The sequence below is a fragment of the Phascolarctos cinereus genome, unplaced genomic scaffold (assembly GCF_003287225.1).
Source record: "Phascolarctos cinereus isolate Bilbo 61053 unplaced genomic scaffold, phaCin_HiC Scaffold_2;HRSCAF=192, whole genome shotgun sequence".
Taxonomy (NCBI): domain Eukaryota; kingdom Metazoa; phylum Chordata; class Mammalia; order Diprotodontia; family Phascolarctidae; genus Phascolarctos; species Phascolarctos cinereus.
In genome coordinates, this window is record NW_027555625.1 from 336,295,874 (window position 1) to 336,323,610 (window position 27,737).

At 34.5% G+C, this 27,737-nt stretch overlaps 1 long non-coding RNA gene across 1 annotated transcript; it reads left to right on the forward strand.

The window, feature by feature from the left end:
* The first annotated feature begins 1,191 nt into the window (after positions 1–1,191).
* Positions 1,192–25,919, forward strand: LOC110211814 (uncharacterized). Its single transcript, XR_002325503.1, has 3 exons — positions 1,192–1,239; positions 12,499–12,570; positions 23,074–25,919. It is a non-coding gene; the product is annotated as an uncharacterized LOC110211814 (long non-coding RNA).
* The last annotated feature ends 1,818 nt before the right edge of the window (positions 25,920–27,737 follow it).

A 27,737-nucleotide genomic window follows, 5' to 3' on the forward strand; every position in this document is an offset into this window, starting at 1 on the left:
AGATAGAGTCTACCCATCACCCCCAAAAGGAGGAGCATAAACAAAAATAATAAGAATATTACAGCCAAAATCCAAAGCATCTAGGTCAAAGGAAAAATACTGCAAACTGCCAAAAAGAAGTAGTTTAAGTACCAGTGAATGACCTGTCAGCAAAATGTGAAGAGACAAAGGAGATATTGGGACAGCTAGGTGATACATTGGATGGAATGTCAGGCTTGGAGTCAGGAAGACTTATCTTCCTGAGTTCAAATCTTGCTTCAGACTTAATAGCTATCTGACCCTGGGAAAGTCAACTAACCCTGTTTGTCTCATTTTTCTCATTTGTAAAAATTAACTGCAGAAGGAAATGACAAAAACCATTCCAATATCTTTACCAAAAAACCTCCAAATGGAGTCATAAAGAGTCAGATATGACTGAAAAATGACAACAACAACAACTACAAAGAAAATATTGGAATATAATATTCCAAAAAGCTGACTTACTCTGCAAAATTGAGCATAATCCTACAGATGAAAACATGTAGCTTTAACAGAGTAAACTTTCACACATTTCTGATGAAAAAAATTTATGTAGGAACTTTAAAGTATAAACACAAGAGTCGAGAAAAATCTAGGGAGCTAAATTTATTTGAGAAATTGGAAAGAGTTGTATGATGATGCAGTGCTAATATTTTAATGGAGGAGAAGAAACACATTTAGAATCTGTCAGAACCTTAATGTTTTCAAAGGGTATTCAGAGAGTTAAAAAAAGAAACAAGGGGTGCACTGATTCTGTTCTAAGAGTTTGAAAAGGGAAACAGAAGGAGAATCAATATAAGGATCAGGCTTATGAGTGATCTTTGCACTTCAAGCCTGGGTAAGATAGGGTGACCTAGTCTCCTAAAATGATAGATGGATGGATAGACAGATAGATAAAAGACTACAATGCAAAGGAAAGGTTGGAAGGGGTGAGAATCAAATTAACAACATTCTTTTCTGAAATGGACAAACAGGGCTGGACATACAGAGTTTGGTGTCAAATATGTCAAACCCAAAAGGGAGTTTTCCTTATCAGAGGCTTGCTTATAAAGATTTATTTTTTTGCCCATATAAGTGTTTCCCTTATAATTTTAACTGCAATGATTTTGTTTGTGCAAAAACTTTTTAATTACATGTAATCAAAATTACTCATTTTATCACCTTTGATTCTCTAGATGCCAACTTGATCAAAAAGCATTCCCACATCTATGCTTGTGAAAGGTATGTCCTTCTCTGCTCCTATACGTTATAATGTGATTTTTAAATCAAGGTAAAATATTCATTTGGAAGTGATTGTGGAATGTTGGTCTAAACCTAATTTCTGGGACAGCTAGGTGGCACAGTGGATAGAGCACTGGCCCTGTATTCAGGAGGACCTGAGTTCAAATCCGGCCTCAGACACATAACACTTACTAGCTGTGTGACCCTGGGCAAGTCACTTAATCCCATTGCCTAGCCCCAAAAAATAAAAAAATAAAAAATAAATAAACCTAATTTCTGTTAGACTACTTTCCAATTTTTGTAGTACCAAATAATGAGTTCCTACTCCTGTAGTTGGGGTATTTGGGTTTATCTAGCACTATGCCACTATGTTCATTTACTTCTGAATTTGCTTGTGTTAACTAATGTCTTCCACTGATCAGCTTTTCTATTTTTTAAGCAATATCAAATAGTTTTCATGATTACAGCTTCATAATTACTCCTGGCTTCATGCTTTGCTCTCTAATCTTTTCCATCTCCCTTCCTCCCCCAGAAGTCCTCTTACCCTGGAGATATCTCTATCCTAAGGCTTTCTTTCCTGATTGAGGAGTCCTTGGCTCAGATAATCATTTCATGAGGTGCATAAGACACGTTCATTTCACTGCCAGCTCTACTCCTCAATCGACTGAATTCACCAGCTTCTCAAGGGCAATGAATTCTCTCCCTTTTCCTTGACCCCACACAGATACCTTGCTCTCTAGCTCCCCCTTCATGTGTTGTGTTCCTGCATTAGAATGCAAGCTCTTTGAGAGTAAAGATAATATTTTTTGGTGGTGTGTGTTTATTCATTGCTTTGCGTAATACCTGGCACATCATAGGTACTTACTAAATGCTATATCCTTATCATCTATCTATCTATCTAGCTATCCATTTATCTATCATCATCATCATCATCTATTGTAGTATAATTTGGCATCTGGTGCTGCTTTGTATTATTTATCTTAAGATTTTTAAACTGTTGTTTTTCTAGTTGAATTATATTACTGCTTTTCTAATTCTCTAAAGAAAATCTTTGGCAGTTTATTATAAATTAATATAGGTAATATGATCATTTTATTATATTGGTATTGCCTAACCATGAAAAATTAATGTCTTTCCATTTATTTAAATATATCCTTATTTCTGTAAAGAGCATTTTGTAGTTATAATATATATAATAGTGCCTATGTATGGGTTGGCAATTGGACTCCAAACATTTTATAATTCTTATATTCCATAGTTATTTTGAATAAAATTTCTCTGTCATTTCCTGATTGGTTTAGCTGTTAATGCACAGAAAAGCTGATAGTTTGTGTGGATTTTTTTATATCCCATATCTTTGTTTAAGTTATTTCAATTAATTTTTAATTGAATCTCTGTGAATCTCTAAGTATACCATCACAACATTTGCAAAAAAAAAAAGCTGTAATTTTATTCCTCCTTTGTTTATGTTTATTTCTTCAATTGTTTTTTTTCTTATTTCTAAGGCTGGCATTTCTAGAACTATATAAAACAGTAGTTGTGATAACATACATTTTTTCTTTACCACCCCACCCTTCAACATGGAACAGAGGATAATCTTGTAAATTTTGAAAAGTCAGATGGTTTTAGCTTTCCTATGGGTATCTTAAAAGTACCCCTAGATCAACAGTAACTCACAGTAGTGTCTATATGAAAAGCTGGAGTCAGACTATACATAATGAGAAAAAACAGCTTCAGGACTCTTCAAGGAGACCAGCAGCAAGCCACACTGTGCTTAAGAAAAATGTTTTGAAGACATTAAAAAAGGCACAAAAGAATTTCCAGGAAAAGGACTTACAGAAGCTGAGTCACCTATGCGCTTTGCCAGACATGCTCTAAAGTTAAGACCACTTTCCTCTATATTCTGCATATACTTGTAGGAGAGTATGCCTCACGCTTTGGTAAATGTTTGCACCAAACACTCCTACTATAACACCTTAGTAAAAGCTTAAGTAAGTAACCCTTAAATAAAAGCTAATTAATTCTAATATCAACTGATAATCAATGGGTGAGGGGCTCTTGAGCAACAGTAGTAGAAAACAACACCAACATCAAAGGTTTACCCCTAGAACCTGGAAGGGAGAAGTAGCCAGGTACCCTCTGGAAACCTAGATAGCTGGTACAAATTGGAGTTGTGATAGTAGTCCCAGAGCCTTGTCCACAAATGTTATCATGATTTTATTTCTGGTTAATATGTCTACTATATTTATAGTTTTCCTAATACAGAAATAATCATATATGTCTTGTATAGATTCAATTTCATCCGAGTATTTAATCTTTGGAATACATGGTTATAGCTTCTGATAATAGCTTAATATTTTACATCAATATGTATTAGGAATATTGGTCTTTAGTATTCTTTCTCTGGAATCACATGATTTTAAATTTAGAGCTGTAAAAGACCTTATAAGCCATCAGATCCATTTTATACATAAGGAAATTTAGGTACAGAGAGGTTAGGTGAACTGCCCAGGGTGGCAATTCTGAGGCAGGATTTGAACCCAACTCTTCTTGACTCCAGGGCCTAGTGCTGTCACCCTTATGCCTTGTGCCTTTTTCTCCTAGTTTACATATTAAAATCATATTTTGCATGATAGAATAAGTTTGGTGTTATCCCTTATTTTGTGTTCTTGCTATCATGTAGGTAATGTTGGAATTGTTTGCTGAAAGTTTGATAGATTTCACTTATAAGCTCATCTTGGTCCTGTTTTTTTTTCCCCTTTGGGAGCTTATTTATGGCTTGTTCAATTTCCTTTTTCTTCTGAGAGTAGTATATTTAACTCTTTTTTTAAGTTGCTCATCTGAATACTTCATATTTTTGCAAAGAGTCATCAATTTAAGTTATCATTTTTATCATATATTTGAGCAAAAAAATTTCTAATAACTCTACTCATTTTTTGTGAATTTTTCTTTTTCATGTTTCATATTGGTTATTTGGTTTTCATCTCTCTTTTTATAAACAGATTAGCAAACCTTTTAAGCATTTCACTGTTTTTCAAAAATAGCTCTAAGTCAACTTAATTTTTAAAAACGTTTTTTAAAAAAATTTTCAGAATTTCTATTTTTGTGTTTAGTTTGATTTTTTTTGTATTTTCTAGATTTTTCAGTTTCATTCTCAATTTACTTATCTGTTCTTTCTTTTTTTAATAGAAATTTTCATAGACATAATTTTCCCCTTAGTACAATTTTGTTTTTATCTTAAAACTTTTTATATGCTATCTCATTGTTGTCATTTTTCTAATGAAATTATTTTTCCTATAACTTATCCATTAATCTAATTCTTTAAGTGAAAATTATTTAGTTTATAAAGAAGTTTGAATCCTTATTTTTAAAAAAGTCCTTTATTCTAATTTTTATCACTCTATGATCAGTAAAGATTGTGTCTAATATTTCTGCTTTTCTCCATTTATTTATGAAGGGTTTTTTTTCTGCATAAACACATGGTCACTTTATTAGAAGTGCTTCTTTGTTTTCTCATTAAAGCAATCACCAGAGAACTACCATCTCCACCATACTTGGTCCCTCCTGTCTCACTATTTTTCAGCTTTCTATATAGTGTCATTCCCAATTAGAATATAAACTTCTTAAGAAAGGCAAGGACTTTCTTTCTGCTTTTATTTGTATTCCTAGCACTTAGCAGAGTAACTGGATTCAAGTTAGTGCTTAATAAATGCTGTTGAATGACTAACTGAATCATTTAGAATTTCTCTAATGTGCTATCCTAGTCCTTAAATTCTTTCTTGTTTATCCTTTTGTTAGACTTATGAATGGAGCACATAGAGGTCCCCAGCTATTGCAGTTTTACTGTATATTTCTCCCTGATTAATTTTTCATATGTGTTTCTTGTAAAATATAAGACTTGTTTTATTGGGTACTACTTTCTACTCTCTTTTACTACTGTCTTCTGTTTCATGGGTGAGTTAATACCATTCATGTTCACAGATAGTATTATTTTTTTTGTGAGGCAATTGTGGTTAAGTGACTTGCCCAGGGTCACACAGCTAGTAAGTGTCAAGTGTCTGAGGTCGAATTTGAACTCAGGTCTTCCTGGCTCCAAGGCCGTAGCTCTATCCACTGTACCACCTAGGTACCTCTCACACAGGTATGATTATTATTTGTGTTTTTCCCTATATCATAACTTCTTTTTTGGTCCCCATCTCTCCCTTTTTACAATGAAGAAGAGAGCACAATGCAGGAAGTATGATCAATACAAATAATCTTTAATTAAAGCAAACTGTTTCCATTCCACTCTCCCTCTTCCTCTTACCTAAATCTCAATCTACATTTTCTTTTTTTCCCTTTTAACTTACCTTTACGATATACTCTCTGAAGTTGAAGTTTGGTTTGTTTAAGAATATACCTTCCCTGATTCTGCTGTCTTTTTTAAACCTTTTTTGTTCTCTTTCCTTGTCTCTCTTGTGTTTAATATATTACTACACCAAACTCTGTGTGGTTGTATTCTATGTACTCCTTTATCCAGTTCAAATGAGAATGGCATTTATGAAAGGCCTGATCCCCCAGCTAATATCTCTATTTTTGTATATTCTTCTCAAGCACCCTGTTTCCCCAATTACATGTTTAAAATTTTTTTTATTATTTGTTTTCTTTTAGCTTTGAGTTCCAAATTTTATCCTTCCTTCTCTCTCCTCCCCCCTCTCTCAGATGGTAAGCAATTGGATACAGGCTATACATACTCAATCATGTGAAACATTTCCATATTAGTCATTTTGTACAAGGAGACTAAAATAGAAGAAAAAGATGAAAGAAAGAAAGAAAGTGAAAAATAACGTGTCTCACTCTGTATTCAAGCAGTGTAAGTTGTTTCTATGGAGATAGATAGTATGCTTAATCATTAGTTCTTTGTGATTGTCTTGGATCATCATATTACTGAGAATAACTAAGTCATTCACAATTCATCATACAATATTTCTGTTACCATACACAACATTCTCCTTATTCTGCATCAGTTCATGTAAGTCTGTCCAGATTTTTTTCTGAAATCATCCTGCTTGTCATTTCTCAAAGCAAAATTATATCCCATCACAATTATATACCACAACTTCTTCAATCATTCCCCAATTGATGGGCATCCCTTCAATTTCCAAATCTTAGCAACCATAAAAAGAGCTGCTATAAATATTTTTGTACAAATGGCTCCTTTTCTTCTTTTTTATGTCTTTGGAATACAGATCTAGCAGTGGTTTTCCTAGATCAAAGGGTATGCACAGTTTTATAGTCCTTTAAGCATAGTTGCAAATTAATCTCCAGAATGGTTGGATCAATTTGCAACTCCACCAACAGTGCCTTAGTGTGTCAGTTTTCCCACATCCCCTCCAACATCCATCGTTTTCCTTTTTTTGTCATATTATCCAAACCAATAAATGTGAAGTGGTACCACAGAGCTGTTTTAATGAGCATTTATCCAATCAATAGTGATTTAGAGAATTTTTTTTTATATGACTATAGATAGCTTTGATTTCTTTGTCTGAAAACTGCCTGTTCATATCCTTTGACCATGTATCAACTGGGGAATGACTTGTATTCTGATAAATTTGACTCAGTTGTCTACATATCTGAGAAGTGAGGCCTTTATCAGAGACACTTGCTATAAAAATTGTTTCCCAGATTTCTGGTTTCCTCCTAATCTTGGTTATATTGATTTTATTTATGCAAAAACTTTTCAACTTCATATAATCATAATTATCTATTTCACATTTTTCAATGCTCTTTGTATTTTCTTTGTTTCTAAAGTCTTCCCTTATCCATAAATCTGACAAATAAACTATACCTTGCTCTCTTAATTTGCTTATGGTATCACCCTTTATGTGCAAATTATGTATCCGTTTTGACCTTATCTTGGTATATGGTGTGAGATATTGATCTAAACCTAGTTTCTGCCATACTTTTTTCCAGTTTTCCTGGCAGTTTTTTTCAAATAAAGAATTTCTGTTCCAAAAGCTTAGATCTTTGTGTTTATCATGTTACTTAACTATTATATGACTTACAAGGGTCATTTAATGTAATATGTACCTAATCTATTCCACTGAACCACCAGTCTATTTCTTAGCCAGTGCCAGATTATTTTTATAATTATCATCAAGTATCCTACTTAGAAGAAACAGGATTTTCCCCATCTTTTAAAATTTCTTCTTTATTTTTTTAATTTATTTTTATTTTTATTTTAATTTTTTTCATATGCTTTTGAGTTGACAATTTTTTCTCCCTTTTTCTCCCCCCCCCTTCCCCAAGGCAGCACAATCTGACATAGGCTTTACATTTACATATATTAAACATATTTTCACATTAGTGAAGTTGTAAGTAAAAATTAAAACCAATAGGAGGAACCATCAGAAAGATGAAACAAAACAACTGAAGGTAAAAATAAGTGAGAGCAATTCGACTTCTATAGTTCTTTCTTTGGGTGTGGACAGCATTTTCCATCCCGAGGCCTCTGGAGATGTCTTAGATCCTCATAAGGCTCAGAAGGGTTCAGTACAACATTCTTAGTCATTGCATAATGTGACTGCTATTGTATACAAAGTCCTCTTGGTTCTGCTCACTTCACTCAGCATCAGACCATATAAGTCTTTCCAGGTTTTTCTGAAGTCAGCCTGTTCATCATTTCTTATAGCACAATAGTATTCCATTACATTCATATACCACAACTTGCTCAGCCATTCCCCAATTGATGGGCATCCTCTCAATTTCCAATTCTTTGCCACCACAAAAAGAGCTGCTATGAATATTTTTGTACATGTGGGTCCTTTTCCCATTTGTTTGATCTCTTTGGGATATAGCCCTAGAAGTGCTATTGCTGGATCAAAGGGTATGCACATTTTTGTAGCCCTTTGGGCATAGTTCCAAATTGTTCTCCAAAATGGTTGGATCATTTCACAACTCCACCAACAATGTATTAGTTCCAATTTTCCCACATCTCTCCAACATTTATCATTTTCCTGTTTTGTCATGTTGGCCAATCTGATAGGTGTGATGTGGTACCTCAGAGTTGTTTTGATTTGCATTTCTCTAATCAATAATGATTTAGAGCATTTTTTCATATGACTATAGATGGCTTTAATTTCTTCATCTGAGAACTGTCTGTTCATATCCTTTGACCATTTATCAATTGGGGAATGGCTTGTGTTCTTATAAATTTGTCTTAATTCTCTATATATTTTAGAAATGAGGCCTTTATCAGAAGACTGGTTGTAAAAATTCTTTCCCAATTTTCTACCTTCCTTCTAATCTTAGTTGCATTGGCTTTGTTTGTGCAAAAACTTTTCAATTTAATGTAATCAAAATTATCCATTTTGCTTTTCATAATGTTCTCTATCTCCTGTTTGGTCATGAATTCTTCTGTTCTCCATAGATCTGATAGGTAAACTATTCCTTGTTCTCCCAGTTTACTTATGGTATCAGCCTTTATATCTAAGTCCTGAACTCATTTTGACTTTATTTTGGTATATGGTGTGAGATTTGGGTCTATGCCTAGCTTCTGCCATACTCTTTTCCAGTTTTCCCAGAAGTTTTTTTCAAAGAGTGGGTTCTTATCCCAGAAGCTGGGGTCTTTGGGTTTATCAAATAATAGATTACTATAGTCATTGACTACTGTGTCTTGCATATTTAACCTATTCCACTGATCCACCTCCCTATTTCTTAGCCAGTACCAAGCAGTTTTGATGATGGCTGCTTTACAATACAATTTAAGATCTGGAATTGCTAGGCCACCTTCCCCTGCATTTCTTTTCATTAGTTCCTTTGATATTCTGGACCTTTTGTTTCTTCAAATGAATCTTGTTATTATTTTTTCTAACTCTATAAAATAATTTTTGGTAGTTTGATTGGTTTGGCACTGAATAAGTAAATTAGCTTAGGTAGGATTGTCATTTTTATTATATTAGCTCGGCCTACCCATGAGCAACTGATGTTTTTCCAATTATTTAGATCTGATTTTATTTGTGTGAAAAGTGTTTTGTAATTGTGTTCATAGAGTTCCTGGGTTTGTTTTGGAGGTAGACTCCTAAATATTTTATAATGTCTACAGTAAGTTTAAATGGGATTTCTCTTTCTATCTCTTGCTGGGCTTTGTTGGTAATATATAGAAATGCTAATGATTTCTGTGGGTTTATTTTATAGCCTGCAACTTTGCTAAAGTTGTTTATTATTTCAAGTAGTTTTTTACTTGATTCTCTAGGATTCTCTAAGTATATCATCATGTCATCTGCAAAGAGTGATAGCTTTGTTTCTTCTTTGCCTATTCTAATGCCTTCAATTTCTTTTTCTTCTCTTATTGCTAAAGCTAAGTTTCCAGTACAATATTGAATAACAGTGGTGATAATGGACATCCTTGTTTCACCCCATCTTATTGGAAATGCTTCTAGCCTGTCCCCATTACATATGATGCTTGCTGAAGATTTTAGATATATGCTACTTATTATTTTCAGGAAGACTCCATTTATAACTATGCTTTCTAGTGTTTTTAATAGGAATGGGTGTTGTATTTTATCAAAAGCTTTTTCTGCATCTATTGAGATGATCATGTGGTTTCTGTTGGTTTTGTGTTGATATGCTCAATGATGCTGATAGTTTTCCTAATATTGAACCAACCCTGCATTCCTGGTATAAATCCTACCTGGTCATAGTGTATTATTCTTGTGATAAGTTGCTGCAATCTACTTGCTAATTTTGTTTAAAATTTTTGCATCTATATTCATTAGAGAAATTGGTCTATAATTTTCTTTCTCTATTTTGACTCTTCCTGGTTTAGGTATCAACACCATATTTGTATCATAAAAAGAATTTGGTAAGACTCCTTCTTCACCTATTTTCCCAAATAGTCTATATAGTATTGGAATTAATTGTTCTTTAAATGTTTGATAGAATTCGCATGTATATTCATCTGGCCCTGGAGATTTTTTCCTAGGGAGTTCATCAATGGCTTGTTCAATTTCTTTTTCTGAGATGGGGTTATTTAAGTATTTTACTTCCTCTTCGTTAATCTGGGCAATTTATATTTTTGTAAATATGTATCCATTTCACTAAGATTGTCAAATTTGTTGGCATATAGTTGGGCAAAATAATTCCTAATTATTGTTTTAATTTCCTCTTCCTTGGTGGTAGCTTCCCTTTTCATTCTTGATACTAGTAATTTGGTTTTCTTCTTTCTTTTTTTAATTAAATTAACCAAAGGCTTATCTATTTTATTGTTTTTTTCCCCCATAAAACCAGCTCTTAGTTTTATTTATTAGTTCAATAGTTTTCTTAATTTCAATTTTATTAATTTTTCCTTTGGTTTTCAATATTTCTAATTTGGTGTTTAGTTGAGGATTTTTAATTTGTTCTTTTTCTAGTTTTTTTAGTTGTATGCCCAATTCATTAATCTCCTCTTTTTCTATTTTATTTATGTAAGCATTTAGAGATATAAAACTTCCCCTAAGAACTGCTTTCGCTGCATCCCATAGGTTTTGGTATGTTGTCTCATTATTTGTCATTCTCTTGAATGAAATTATTGATTGTTTCTATGATTTGTTGTTTGACCCAATCATTTTTTAGGATTAGATTATTTAGTTTCCAATTATTTTTTAGTCTATCTTTCCATGGCCCTTTATTACATATAATTTTTATTGCATCATGATCTGAAAAGGATGCATTTAATATTTCTGCCTTTCTGCATTGGATTGTGAGGTTTTTATGCCCTAGTACATGGTCAATTTTTGTGTATGTGCCATGTACTGATGAGAAAAAAGTATATTCCTTTCTATCCCCATTCAGTTTTCTCCAGAGGTCTATCATACCTAACTTTTCTAATGTTCTATTCACCTCCTTAACTTCTTTCTTGTTTATTTTGTGGTTAGACTTATCTAGTGCTGAGAGGGGGAGGTTCAGGTCCCCCACTAGTATAGTTTTGCTGTCTATTTCTTCCTGTAACTCCCTGAACTTCTCCTGTAAGAATTTGGATGCTATACCATTTGGTGCATATATTTAGTAATGATATTACTTCATTGTCTATGGTGCCTTTTAGCAGGATGTAGTTTCCTTCCTTATCTCCTTTGATTAGATCTATTTTTGCTTTTGCTTTGTCTGAGATCAGGATTGCTACCCCTGCTTTTTTTACTTCAGCTGACACATAATATATTCTGCTCCAGCCTTTTACCTTTACCCTGTATGTGTCACTCTTTTTCAAATGTGTTTCCTGTAAACAACATATTGTAGGATTATGGTTTTTAATCCATTCTGCAATCCATTTCTGTTTTATGGGAGAGTTCATCCCATTCACATTCACAGTTATGATTACTATCTGTGTCTTTTTCTCCATCCTTTCCCCCCATTTATGCTTTTCTTTCTCCTTTTTCCTTTCTCCGCTTCACTAATGTTTTGCTTTTGACCACTGCCTCCTTCAGTCCCTTCCCCCTTTTATTATCCCTTTCCCTTTTCTTCCCCTTTATTCTTACTGCTGCTTCCCTCCCTTCTTTCCCCCCCCTCCTTTTTCTTTCCTTCCTACCTTTTCTTTCCCCTTTTCCCTCCTACTGCCTATAGGGCAAGTTAGATTTCTATACTTAACTGATTATATTATGCCCTTCTTGAGCCTAATCTGATGAGAGTGAGGTTCAAACAATGCTCCTCCCCTTTCCCTCTGCTGTAACAGGATTTTGTGTCTTTTCCTATAATGTAATTTACCCTTGTCTGCCTCCTCCTTTTTCAGTACCTTTTCTAAGATTAGATTGATCCACTTATTTGAATCCATTTAACTTGATTAGATTTTCTTTTTATCATTACATCAAAGTCAACTAATATCCACCCTCTTTATGTATACTCCTTTAGCAAGGTGTAATAAAAATACAGTTCTGAAGGGTTGCAAGTCTCATATTCCCTTGTAGGGGTTTAAACAGCCTCCCCCCCTTATTAACAGCATATTGTATCCTTCTGTAAAATTTCATCTTTAGTAGACTCTTTTTCTTCCTTTATTTTTTCCTTCTTAAAATCATGAAGATATAACAGTCACTCCAAATCACACTATTCATTTCATTTTAATTTCCTGTGTGACCTTTGAAGTAATTAAGATTCTGAAGGTACAATTATTTCTTCTCTGCTGATTAGAATATAGGCACTTCATTATCATTTATCTCACTCAAATTACTCTAATGTATTTACCTTTCTAGGTTTCTCTTGATTCCTGAATTTGCATTTAAGGTTTCTATTCTGCTTTTGTCTTTTCATCAGGAATGACTGAAAGTTCTCTATTCCATACAAGACCCATTCCCCACCCCATAAGATTATAACCAGCTCTTCAAGGTAAGTTGGTTGTAAACCTTTATCTTTTTCATTTTTGCCATTTAGTATTCCATAATTTTCTATCCTTTATTGTAGTAGCTGCCTTATCTTGTGTGATACTGAATATAGTTCCTGGGTACTTGAATTCTTTCTGTATTCTTGCAGTATTTTGGGGGTAAGTTTTGGATTTTTATTATGACATTTCTTGTAGTTTTCAATTTGGGATTTCTTTGAGGAGGTGACTGTCATATTCCATATGTTTTATTTTGTGCTGTTTTTCTAATCTGGGAAGATTTAATACATGGTTTCTTAAAATATGGTATCTAGATTTTTTTGGCCATGGTTTTTAGAGAGTCAAATTATTTTTAAATTGCTTCCCCTCGAACCATGTTCCAGTCAGTTATTTTTGATACCTGACATTGTCTTCTATTTTTTTCAATCTCCTCATATTGTTCTCATATTTTGTTGTTGTTGTCTCCTGGAATCATTGAGTTTTATTTGATCTAATCTCATTTTCAGAGACTGATCCTTAGGTAAAATTTTCTATTTTTTGTTCTAACCTATTTCTTTTCATTCCATTTTTTCCTCTAGAACTCTTTATTTAATTTTTATGTTTTGCTTACTGTTTTCTAGGTACTCTTATGGGCCACCCCGCATTTTTTCCCTTCTGCTTAGAACCTCATCTGGATTTTTCTCTTGGTGATTCTTAATGCATACTATCTCTTTACACTGTTTAATGTCTGCTATGTATGTTTATGCATATCCAGCCTCAGTTCCTGATTTTGGACCATGCTCCAGCGTCCTACATCTTGGATAGAGGTGATTTGGCTGCTTGATACTGACTTTTCTTTATGTGTTTCCTACCACTGGCTTCTACTTCCCTTGGTATGCTTACACTCAGAATTCTGGAAGTCTTCAATGTTCCAGATCAAAAGTGAAACTGGCTACCCCTGATCAAAACATTACCATGGCCATCTGTCCCCCATTAGGCTTACTGGATCAAGACATTTGGTGGTCTTCAGTCCCACCGAGATTTATCTGGTCAGGCCACAGCCACTTTCATTCCATTTAAGACTTTTCTTGTTGTTGTGTCGTCATTCTTTCCTTCCTGGGGCTTTCCCAGCAAAAGTTCTGTGTGATATTCTGTCCTCTTCTCTCACCCTGAAGAATTTCCTTACTCAGGACACTGGTTGGTTTCCTGTATATATTGAGGTTTCCTTTATCAAAGCAATATCCCTGTTAGAGCACCCCTTGTTAAGCTGACCTCTTTGCCACTTTATCCTCCACTGGGGCTTCCCCTGTCAGGGTACTTCAGTGAGCTTCAAATCTCTTTACCTGCTCTTCTGCTGGTGTCTCTGTCAGGAACCCTCTTACAGAGTATACAACTTCCAACTATCTTTTTGTGTAGCTCTAGGTCTGATTGAGCAGTTTATTTCATTTCCCTTTTCATTTCTTAGTAATTGTTCAATCTGATTGCTTTTTCTAGATCATTGTTGGAGTGATAATGGAAGAGTTAAACTAGTGTGTTACCCTTCACATGTTCATCTTAAGCAAAAGGTTTAAATAAATCTGCATTTTGTCATACAGGACTTAAAATCTTATAACTATAATGTCTGTAGAATCTAAAATTTTAGTTGTAAAGCAAATCTAGTTGTACTAAGTTGTTAGGCATAATTTTGAAAGCTAGGGAAGTGATCAGTCTCAAAGTAGGTAATCCTTTGTTCACTCCCAATTTATAGTAGTATAATGAATAGTTGTAATGAATACATTTTTTACTGTATAGTTATGTAGTATCACTTTCATGCCACTAAAAAGGCAAATCCGAAATGGTATTTATTGAAGAAAATATCATAGGTAGGTGGCCCCAAATGATGGAATAGGATGCTGGAATTCATCTGCCCCTGATGTCTCCCAGGGTGTTAAGTGTCTTCCTATCTCATGAGTTCCTGTATATGTGACTAGCGGGTATCAGAGAATATTTTGCAGTTGAGACACTCAGCAGCAGGGCTCTTTTGACCACAGTGGCTCTTCATTTGAGTGTAAATTGCTCTTTCTGATATAAAGAAAAAGCCATGGGCCATCTAGATGGTGCAGTGCATGAAGTACCGGCCCTAAGGTCAGGAAGCCCTGAGTTCAAATCTGGCCTCAGACCAAACACTTGACACTTACTAGCTGTGTGACCCCGGGCAAGTCACTTAACCCCAATTACCTTTAAAAAAAAGCCTTACTTCCATGTCTCTTTTGGCAAATTCTTACCTTTGACCTTGAAGGTGTTTGTAAGCACTGGTTGATAAGTGGCTGATCTCATGGCTGAGCTTATGATAATCTTTCAGAACTCATGGTTTGTTTTGCAGTTAACTTGGCCTTTGAGCAACCTGCTCAGCAGCCTTAGCTACAAAGGTAGCTATTTATTATCTCAATGGAAGACCTGTCTAATAATTTCAGTGTGATTATGTAATGTCAGCATCTGTCCAGTGCTAATGATTTTCCTAAGAATGATTTTGGAAGAAGCTGCCATTATTTTGTAGCAAGACTTGTTGTGAAATTTACAAAGGGTGACATGGTTAAACTAAGATGTTACTAGTAATTATGATTTACTTCAAAGAAAAATTGCTTACATTGAATATGAAAGTAAAAAAGGCTCACAATACATTACACTGAAGACAAATATTTCTTCTACTATGAAAAGGAGTCTCCCAAAGTGGGGGTTGCGTTGGCACCTTCAGTATAAAATGACAAATAAATGTATCCAATCTCACTCAAGGGTTCATCATTTAGACTTGCAGCTACAAAGAGAAATTCTCAAGTCACCAGCACCCTCAAATAATGGAGCAGGTCACAGAAGTCATTATTAATTTGAGTCAATAAAAAGAACACTTTTAACACTAAGGCAACAACTACATGCCATCCTGTATACTGGGTGTTATATGAAAACAAGAGAAAATAAATTCTTGTCCTAAAATAGTTAACAGCAGTTGAAAAACTGAATAAAACAAAGAAATGAAGAAATCTGAGAACATTATAAGGCAATATATGAGTACAATAATACAGAAGAGAGTTGAGCAGACAAGTGCTGAAAGGACCCAGCATAAATGAAGCCTGAGTCAAAAAGGGGCTTAGGATAATCAAGATAAATAAAGTGACCCAAAAGGAAGTGTAGGCCCAAATTTTGATCTTCCTCTATCTATAAGTTAAGCTCTTTTTGTATCAGATCACCCACATTTCACATCCTTAATGGCTATCTTCCAAATTTCTTGTTCTTTCAAACTACCACTTTTACCAATGCTTGTAGCTTCTGGACATACTCCAGGCCCTTTTCATAGGATCCTGAAATGTCAACACTGAAAGTATCCTTACAGATTATCTAGTTTTCCTGGCCTGAGTATTGGTTCCTTATAATGGTTATAACCTAATCATGACCCAGGCACCCACAGCAGTAGTGCAGGCAAATTTTCCAACCTTAGCAACTTATGATTACTCTACTCCCCAGGTCATTTCATAGCTGCCAAAGGTTCCCCTAACTAAGCAAGCTCTGTTTTTTCAGCACAATGGCCATTGAGTAACAGCTGTCATTTCCCTTTTTTGTCCCAGTGAAAAAGAATGAGTAGAAGAGAATGAGCAGGTATGGATGGCATGATAGTATGGCAGATCTTATAACTTAACTTTTCTTTAAAACTCATTCCTTTTCCAAACTTTTTTATTTCCATAGAGGACACTATAATCTTTATAGTCTTCAGTCTCTTCATTACCCTTGACACCTCGTTTATCTGAAATTGCTCTCTTCAAAGTTATTAATGAGGTTTTACTCGCTGAATCTGATGCTTTTATTAATCCTCATCATTCTTTACCTCTGTAGCATTTGATATTGTTCACTACCATTTCCATCTATATAGTTTGATCTTGCTAAAAACAATGCCAGCTATAACAATTCTCCTATCTGCACATCTTAAAAAGACTAAGAAGTAGAATTTTCTAATCTATTTCAAAATCATCAAAAATAAGAGTTCATGTGTTTTGAATCTATTTGTTAAATTTTTTTAAACTGTTTAGAATAATTGACATAAGGAAAAGTATAAGTTAACTAGTTAAGTTTTAGCTTAATTTAAAAAAAAACCTTTGCATAGAATAGATTGAAGTATGAGTATGTATTGAAAAATGAATATCATGACAGTAAGTAGAGTTAATAAAGCATTTTCCCATTGGGATCTAAATATCTTTCTGAGATATCTTTTTTTAAAATTTGACATCCATTAAAACCAAGCATCCCCCCTCAAAAAAAAAAACAAAACAAAACCTGAACTTACAACTAGACCTTCAATCACACTACAAAGTATTAAACCAAAGTAACGAAGTATTCAATTATAAAAATTCCATTATTACAGGGCAGCTAGATGGTGCAGTGGATAGAATACTGGCCCTGGATTCAGGAGAACCTGAGTTCAAATTTGGACTCAGATCCATAACACTTACTAGTTGTGTGACCCTGGGCAAGTCACTTAATCCCCATTGTCCAACCAAAAAAAATCCATTATTAGTAGCATTTTTTGAAACAAAAAGGGTTTTTGTACTTTTAATAAATAAAATATTTCATTTTTATGGAATTCTTTTAAATTTAGATTATGATCCCATTCATTTTTGTGACATATTTTACTACATGCAAATAATTTATAAATAAGCCAATATATACGTATTGGGAGTACATGTCCAAAAATTTTTACTGATAGGTGTTTGCAATTAAAAAATTTGGAGACCATTGTCTTAAGCAATGCTCTAAGACTTTAAATTGAAGAAAAATTGCCTGAGGGAATGCATTGACTAAAGGAATATCTTCGTTGAGGGCTCCCTATACTGATGAAATCATCAGTCTACACTGAAAATTAATATTTTCATAGATAAATACTAGACCTGTGACTTCATTAGTAAAGGGAACTCTCAAAAAGAGAAACTTCTTTTTAACAATGCAAGTAATTACCTTCTCTGGAACTTATAGTCCTAGAGATTTGTCTAGAGAGTAACAGAGAATAGACTGTAGCTTTCCTATCTCTCCCTAGGTTTTGCAAAAGTTGGTTATTTCTTTTTAAAAAATCTTTCATTTCTCTGCTTCAAAAGCAAAGAATCAATCCCCCCAAATGTCATATCTTCCCACTTGAAAATCAGGGTGGTGAGGAAAGATGGTCCAAATGACCTGTAAGATCCCTTCTAACTCTAATGATTTCTGAGTCTACAAAAATAAAATGTTTTCCCCCTACTTCAAGGGATGGAACTGAAGTGATGGTAAAGGGAAAAAAAATTAGACAAAGTTAAGATTCAGACAAGAGTGAATAGGAGCAAGGAGGAACTCTTTGTGTAATCTGGCCTGCTTTACATATTATTTGAATATTCACTGATAGGTAGTTTCAAAAGTAATTTGGTGCAACCCAAATGCAAATATTGGAAGAAACAAATTCAAACAATACAATAGACAATGCGATAGATCTTTAATAAATAGTTTACTTGAAATTCTGAATAGCAGTAGGTTTGAGATGATCCAAAACTGTGGGGCCTTGAAGTCAATTGGAGTTTTGTTTGAGGCAGCAAGTACTAGAAGGCAGTAACATCATCACTGTGTTGCAGAGACAGCATCTTCCTTTACAGAAAGAAAAAAAAAATCTTCTGTGCAATTATTCTTTAGCACCCCTTTTGGTTGATTTGGAAAACTCCTCTGGTAACAAATACATAGAAAATGTCTTATTTCTGTACCTACCCAACACACTAGGAGGTCTTAGGTGTGCTTATATGAACAAGTTTACATTTATTGCTTTAATACATATATACCTCTCTTTCATGTGTTTCATCATCCACTTGGGCCTTTTGTCTTTGATTGAAAAATCTCTATAAACTGTGTCTTAATGCCACAGCATTAATCATATACCTTCTGAAGTATTTTCATATTGTGTGTAATAAAGGTTTATTACTAAGGTTTATACTAAGAACTACTCACCACAATACTTACTTTAAAATTACAAAGGGAGCCCACATTAAGCCATGAATTTGTTGTGATGCATATTTAGATGTTCCTTTTAATTTCCTTATGATCTCATATATGTATTTGTGTCACTGTTGTGTCAAGACTTTCACTAACAAAATATTTCAATTATTTGCAAAGAGTAACACAATCAAGGAGTTATAACTGATATACTTTTGAGCTAAATACCTATAATCAGAGGGTTTTTTCTCCCCTAAGTTCCCCTAAACTAATGAATGTTATGTAACAAAGCATTCCTGATTGCTAACAATAGCTCACTTAATGTATTTATATTTATACAAAATCTGAGAAAATAAAATGACTCTACTAGCTTTTTAAAAGCTAAGGCTAGGTCCATATTAGAGAAATTATTCAAACATTATGTCATATGTCTTGGAGGCTAGATCTCATACTAATGCTATCTAGTCCCAGACTAGCCAAGAGAAAATCAAAAGTAATTGAACTCAATAACCCAGTGTTCAATGAACCTGAAAATATAAATGGCTTAGGAAAGAACTCCTTATTTGTTAAGTACTGATAAGAAAACTGGAACAGAGTCTGGCAGAAATTTGGCTTAGACCAACATTTTGCACCATATTCTACAATAAATTTTAAATAGAATTATGTCCTGAATATTAAAAATTATACTATAAAACATTAAGAGAAGCATATCATATATCTTTTTATAGTCAATATGATATTAATTCCTAACAAAATAAGTGATAAAGAAAATTACAAAAGGTAAAATCTATAATTTTGATTACAGGAAGTTGAGAAGCTTTTGTACAAGCAAAATTAATATGTCTAAGACAAGAAACAAAGCAGTCAATCTGGAAAAACACTCCCCAGTGATCCTTTACTGAAGTTGAATTCCATGGGAGTGGGCACTGCATGTAACCTCAGATTTTTCAGTTGATTTTCCTGAATTTTTCTTGTCTTCTTTAAAATATGAATCTTTGTTGTAAAGGATGCTGCTCACTAGTTGCAAGGGAGGAGCACAGAGGAAACTTAGATGATACCAATAAAATATACTTTTTTTAAAAAAGATACCAGGGCCAGATAGGTGGCACAGTAGATAGAGCCCTAAAGTCAGTAGGATCTGAGTTCAAATCCAGCCTCAGACCAAACACTTGATACTTACTAGCTGTATGACACTGGGCAAGTCACTTAACCCTAATTGCCTAAAAACAAGATGCCAATAGGGCATCTAGGTGGTGTAGTGGATACAGCACCAGCCCTGGAGTTAGGAGGACCTGAGTTCAAATCTGGCCTCAGATATTTGACACTTTACTAGCTATGTGATCCTGTGCAAGTCACTTAACCCTGATTGCCTTGTAAAAAGAAAAGATGCACATATGTATATATGGATAAATCCAATATCTGTTCTTACCCTGCCTCCAGTTATTTCATGAATTAGCACAACCATTTTCTTAGACTATATTCTCAACAGCTGGGAACAGAAAGAAATAATGTGACCATTGCATCAGTCAGTCAATAAATACTTATTAAGCTATATACCAAGCACTGTGCTAAATACTGGGGATACAAAGAAAGGCAAAAGATAGCCCTTGACCTTATAGTCTAATTGGGAGAAGACAACACATAAAAAGGAGCTGAAAGGAGAAAAAAGGGGAGGGAGGGAGAGTACCTATTGATTGGATGTGATGAAGACTCACAACCTGGTGGAAAATGATGAAATGGTTGTCCTAATGATGAGATGGACAATCTCCTTAAATGGAAGATCTGGGAAGAGCTGTCCATATCCACCCTCCACCCACTCTTATCAGAGGGAGGGAAGGGCTCCAGGGAGAAGAGGTACTGAGGAAATGTGAATTTCAGAGTTGATATGATCTTGCAAGAAGTTATTTTTTTTGAGACAATGGTGAAGTCCAGGAGAGTAGTCAGCGGGTAATGATGCCAATAAAGTGAACAATAAGTGACCTGTCTTCAATCCTTTCTTAATCAGGAATCTAAAATTGGAGCATGTGGTAACAGCATTATTGGGTGAAGTATGGAAGAAAACGATTGCTCAGGGGGAAAAGAGACAAGGGCAGCTAAGGTAGCAGTGGTCAGGGAGGGGATCAATATAGGGAGCCAAAAGTTCCTCCTCTATTCATTTTTACCTATAATTTTTATAAGGATTTTTGCATGTTTCTATTATTATCCTAGTTAATAATGAACACATACTCATACCATCTTAAGTCACATTATCTTCTCCCTCCACTAAAGTCATAGTGAAGGGAGACGTATGATGGTAACCTTTAGTTTTTCAGAGGAAGTGGTCTTCCATGAGTTATTGTCATAAAGTAATACTGGTAAAATGATAAATCTTTGTTTTCATGGGAAGCTTAGCTCCATAGGGCACTTATTCACATGCATGTGGAAATTTGGATAAGAAATGATCAAAGATATGAATTCAGAGAAACCTAAGATTGCTTGTATAAAGTAATAGTGAATTGAGACAAGCCAAGAGAAATGTTTATATAATAATAGCAACATTTTTAAATGTATTCTGAAAGCTCATGAATTATTATCAATGCAATGCTGATCCATGAATATCAAGGGCCAATGATGGACCATGATACCCATTGACTGACAAAGAGGTTATGAATTCAAGATGCAGTGAGACGCACATTTTTTTTTACATGGACAATGTAAGGATTTGTTTTGCTTCATCATGTATATATTTTGCACAGATTTTCCCCATTTAAAAAGAGAGGAGGGGAGAAAATAAAATTTTAAATGAAAAAACTCTTGCATGACTATAGATCTCTTTCAGTAAGTTCTCTGGACTTAATTTGAAAAAAAGGGAGCATCTGGGGGGCTATATCATGCATGGAAAACCCCTCCTCAAGCTGGATTCTGCTATGGATCTCGGGTATCACAGTGGCAAATGCCTTTGGCTGGTATATATGTCCCTGTTTATATATTGCCTGATGTTTTCCATAAGAAGATCATTGGACAAGGTTATTTCTATTGTTATATCTCCTAAGGAAAACTAAATATTCTTAATGTGTGGCTTAAAGATACCATGCTGTATAAAAAATATCTGTAAGTTAACATTTTGTTATGTTATAAGCAAATAAAATGCTTTTTCATTGTTAATAAATAATAAGCACAATAGGATTCTAAATTCTCTACATATTTCAGTTAACTATGAGATGGTTCATATATGGTCCATTGTTAAATATCACTAGTTCTGAAAGCCTGCTTTTTACCTTCTAGGGCCCTCACTGAGGATGTCCTCAATTAATATGTAGATGACTCCTCATAATGATATGGGAGAGTAGCCAAATAGCTCACTAATTACTGATGTTTTCTCAATCATATGTTTTTAGATATTAATTAGGCTGAATTTTTTCCCATGACTAATATTTTTCCCTCTTTCAGTTACATTGTATGTTAGTTCTTCAATGCTTTCACAATTGTATCAACTCCAGTAGAGATTTCCTCCATATGTTCTTGATCCAATATGGCTTTGTTCTCTTCAATGCTATTTCTACTTCCTGTATAAGCACCTCAGGAGCTGAGGTGGACTGGAGCTAGCTTGTGTTGAGACAATTGTTAAATCTTCAGTATGAGCATTTACATGTTGGAAATCTGGAAATGCTACAAATAAGAGCTTGATTTATTATTTTGCTGCCTGTCTAGACTTAATAAATTGGTGCAGAAAATGTTGGTAATGCAGATTAAACTGAAAAATGTATCATGGATACATTTTTTGTTGTTAGAGTGTTAAACAGTTGCCAGGATAACATTAAGGAGTCCAATTACCTTCATAGAGAAAAGTTTGTTGAAATGGTTTTCATAAATCTTTTGCTTTTCTTCTCTTTGCAGTTCTCCTTCTAAGATTCTTTATAGAATTTCTTTACATTTTTATTTTCTCCAATTGAGAAATTCACAAAAGGTACAACTATATTCTTACTTTTTTTTTACAAATGCTAATTTTGAACATTTTAATGTGAAATGACCTGAAGGTTTCTTGCTGCTCTTGAATGTATGATAAAATTAGTTTCTGCCTACTTCTTTACTCTCTTGACCTCTCCACAGAGGACCTGGATACATATGGGTATAACTTCCTTTTATCTTCTGTTTCCATATATAATGAGAAGGTCAAGATTTATATGATTTAGTATTATGTCTGCTCATTATTCACAAGACAAAGATCTCATATTTAGAGTATAATATGTAAGTTAATTATAATGGGAGTTGATCAGGAGAACTCGTGATCAATTTGCTGAGTTCTTATATCAACTTGATGAGATTACAGGTGTGGTTCTTTGTCAGAAGCTCCATAGGTTGACATACACTCTGGCCCCTAATGTGAGGATGAAGGGGAACTACCCTAATTGATCTCCAGTGGCCATGGCTTCTTCTTAACAATTAGTTGAGGCCCAGGAGGACAGGGTCTTTTCTAGACATTATGGAAGCAGCATAATGGTAGAAGATGAATACATGTATGAGTCCTAATGGAAAGTTTCCATTCTTTACTTCCTTCTGCCTTTCTGTTTCCTTTTCAGTGCATAAGTCAGAGCTCACTGGTCTTGAGAATGAGTGTTCCTAGCTTTGGAGTTACCCCCTGGATAATGTTGAGTTAAAGAGCTGGACATTAGCTATTCAGCAGGAGAAAAATTCCTTGACAGTTTGCTTCTGGGAAGAAGAAGAGGACTTCCAAGAAAAGGATCTTGTGGCTGGAGGACTGAGTTCATGCCACAAAGGACAAGGAGAGCTAGGTCTTTCTAGTCCTCCTTGATATTACTGTGAGTTACTTGGACAGTGCAAGTTTGAGGCAAAAGGGGAATGTTTGTTCAAAATAAAATGGTTTTACCTTCTTGAGGGGGGGAGGGTCATGAGTGAAATGAGTTTTTTTATTATTTTATTTGTTCTGTATTTGATTGTGGGTGCCTGTAAGTCCTCTACATTTTATGCAGTTTCTGAGGTAGAAGAAATAAAAAGTTATCCCATATTCATATAATATATTGACTACCTTTGTAAGAAAGGATCCTGTTATACATATATGGGAAACCAGTAAATACAAGCCATAATCAAGCTTCATTTTAAAGATGGAGGCAGAATGGGGATGCATAGGACTGAGGATGAAACAGAAATTTTGTGTTTCATGAGTTTTTGCTGCCATCAAAATTGCTCTATACTTATTCATGTTAAGTGTAATCTTATTTGATTGGGCATATGAGACTAGCCTGTCAACATCCTTTTGAATCCTGATTTTATCCCATGGTATTGGCTATCCCAGCCAACTTTATCCACAAATTTGACAAACATATAATCTATGCCTGTTCTGAGCTATTGATAAAGTATGGAATAGGCCTGAGTAGATCACTGAATTCTTTCTAGCAATAGTACTTCAGTTATCTTGAGATTAATGTATTATTATTATTATTTGAAAGCAAGGGTAAAGGTAGGATCAAGAATGCTTTGTGAAGGGGAAGACTCACAGGATCCAGAGTTTAGGGTGTCTATCAGGCAAAGGGATGTAGTGACAGCTCACAACACAGGAAAGCACCTCAAAGTAGATACCTGAACTGACTGATGAAAAGTGATGGGGTTACAGGTTACCTCCTATGGCATCACACTTACCAAGAGTTAACCTTTATAAAGTATTTTATAGATGACCTAGCACAATTCAAAACAAAAATAAATTAATAAAAGCTTCATAATAAAGTCCAGAAAAATCAATTACCATATTGCTCATCTTAAAAAATGTTTCATTCTGCATTTTAAGTCCATCACTTTTCTGGCAGGATAAATCTTCTATTTTTCATCTTTAGTCCTCTGGACTCATGCTTGCATTGCTCAGAGTTCTAAAATATTTCAAAGCTGTTTTTTCTCTATTATGATGTTTTCATTGTACACAGTGTCCTCCTAGTTCTTATTTTGCTATACATCAGTTCATAAAAGTCTTCCAAGTTTCCTTTGAAATTGTCCATTTTATCACTTCTTATGGCACATAATATTCCATTACATTCATATACTATGATTTATTTTTCATTCTCCAAAAAGAGAGAACTCCTTTATTTTCCACTTTTTGGCTACTAGGAAAAGAACAGCTATATTTTTGTACATATAGGTCCTTTCCTTCTTTCTTTGAATTCTTTGGGATATGGATCTAATAGTCATACAGCTAAATCAAAGGATATGCATATTTTAGTAACTTTAGGGGTCATAATTTCAGATTGCCTTCCAGAATGGATGGACCAATTCACTGTGAGTGAATTGTGGGTGAAAACTAGTGGGTTTTCACATAGCCCCTTTAATATTTGTCATTTCCCTCTTTTGTCACCTTTGCCAATTTGATGTATATGGAGTAGAACCACAAGCATTTCTTTAATTTATATTTCTCTACCTAGAGCTCTTAAAACAAAAACATGTGGTTATTGGTTGCTTGTATTACTTCATTTGAAGACTTCTGTTCATATCTTTTGATTGCCTATCTACTCAAGAATGACTCATCACAGTGTCTCACACATAGTAGGCACTTAATAAATGCTAATTATAGTCAACTATATCTTGGATATCAGACCTGAAAAAGAGAACTTAGGGCAAATGCCCCCTCCATGTAGTCTGTTACCTATTTCCCTTCTAATCTTGACTGCACTGATTTGTTTGTGGAAAAAAATAATTTTGTATAATTAGAATTATCCTTTTTTTATTCTATGATACTCTCAGTCATTTGTGTAGTCATGGAACTCTTCCCCACCCATGGAGTAAAAGATATTTCCTCCTGGCCTCTCTAATTTGCTTCAGATGTGATCACTTATGTTTAAGTTACATATCCATTTGGAACTTAACTTGATTTTTTACTCTAATTTCTGTGAAATTTCTTTCCAGCTTTCCAGCAATTTTTGTCAAATACTATTTCCTCCAGTAACTAGAATCTTTTGGTTTATCAGGCACAATGCTATTGCATTCATTTACTTTTATATGTTGTGTAATAATGTCTCCCACATCATTTTGATGACTATTGTTTTGTAACAGCTTGAGATCCTGCACTGATAGATTGCTTCCCTCACCCCTCTTTCCCCCAATAACTGCCCTTGAGATTAATGACCTTTTGAACCTCCATATGAATTCTGTTACTATTCTTCTAGTTCTATAATAAATACTCTGGTCATTTGATTGGTCATAGCACCTACAGAATGTCACACATCTACACCTAAAAATTTTCAAAGATACTAACCATATTGTGAGAATCTTGAAGTAAGAAAGTACAAGTAAGAAAGAAGCTTGTAAGAAAGTATAAAGTTATAATGATTCTCTCCACCACAGATGTCCTTCCTTGTGCAAGTGTCTTGTATCCTCAAAAGCATCAACTCAGTGAGAAAATAAATCAAACTGCCTCACAGTATCAAGCTGGATTTTTAAATGTAGTCATTGAGTTTCTCTTAATTTAAAAGTTTGTGCCTGATTTCCTTCATTGCTTTCAGAAGAAAGAGAATATGAAGCACAGATGAGGCGAAAAAAAAATCTTATAAATGAAACTAAGAAAAAAAACACTCAACAGTCACAATTGTCAGTAGACTAATGTCAGCCATACTTCATCTTCTGGAAAAGCTATAATCAAGATGATCTGTGGTTGTAGCAAAATATCATTTGGGCAATGAAATGTTAGGCTACCTACATTTTCTAAGGCTCCAAATTGCTGAGAATAGGCTCTCAGGGAAAATCAAAATTGTACCTGTATAAGAAAGGTAGCAAGGTAATATACTATATGGAAATTGGAGGGTTTCCTCAGGTACCTATATAACCACATTACCAAGATTTGAAGATAGAGAAGCTTTCCACACAGTACAAACAAGTCTTGGTGGCTACTAAACTAAAAGAAGCAGATTAGTTGGTAAACATCTTGCTTTTGTAACAACCTTCTCCCCTCTTTATCATTACTCCCCTTGGGGAACTAGGAATAATCCTGAGGGAATGGGATTTCAAGTTATATACTTCCTGAGTTCTCATCCATTGTGTTCCTCTGTTGGCAATGAATTATTAGAACTCTATTAGTTTTTAGAAAAGGGATTTACCTAGAAGGTATAACAAGAACAGTAGTTACAAAACAATCTCCCAAACACATAAACTATGTCCAAACTTAAGGTTTGATGGTAGAAAAGAACATATACAGAGAATAGGTGTGACCAAGCAGTACCTCCAAAATCCTGGCTCTGGAAGTCTTCCTCTCCCTTTGTAGAGCACTATGATGTTCCCTTTAGGTGTGGCTCTGTGCTGCACTCTGAGGATTAGTGTCTTTCTAGCATTCATAATCAGCATTTCTCATTGATGTGGGATCATGATCCCCAAAGTTCTCCCTGCCTTCAAAGACTTTCTTTCCTCTTCTGTGGTCAGATACTACTGCTCTGGTAGACTTCACTACCAAATTCACTTACTGTTTAGACCTCTGATGGCTCTAATGGATCACCTGGTCATCTGGGCATCTTGGAATAGTTATCCTTATAAGATTGGGAAAGAATAAACACAAAGAACCACAGACACCTTGTGTGTATGGACACATTGCATCCAGCTAAGAGATAAGGCAGCCATTCTTCCTAACACCTGGCAGCTCACAGCACTTTTGCCTTACTCATTACCAGGAAGGAAAGGAAATGAAAGGGCTGGTGGAAGAGTGGATCACTCCTCTCCAGCTCAAGATCTAAAGAATCATTAGTCTTCCCAGGTACTCTGCCAAGCAGAAGACTTCGTCACCACACAATATCAAGTATGAGCCCCTTTCCTCACTTATGGCTGGAAGTAAGCTCATCGGTCCTCTACATGTGGAAAAAGAGAGTATCTTCACATGATCTACAAACTGAAACCAGGCAGGGGATATCTGAGATGGCTTCAAGGACTAGTTCCTCATTGACCAACACCTTCTTTCTACAAAACTGAAGGAAACAAAATAGAAGAGTGTAGGAATCTGTAATGAGAAAGTGTTTAAATGAGCCCATAAGGCTCTTTTCCTTTTTTTTCTGGCAATATATTATAGATTTATTCTTACAAAAAAAATGCTTTAATGATGAAGAGATGGTGAACAAAACTTTGAAATTTAGTCACAAATATCAGGGAAAAGAAATTATTCATTTCAGTGTGGTTATGACCAAACCTGAGCAGCAAGTGATCTCAGTTCAAAATCTAACCTAAAAATATCATTTCCAAAATTTAATTTCCGCTTCACATT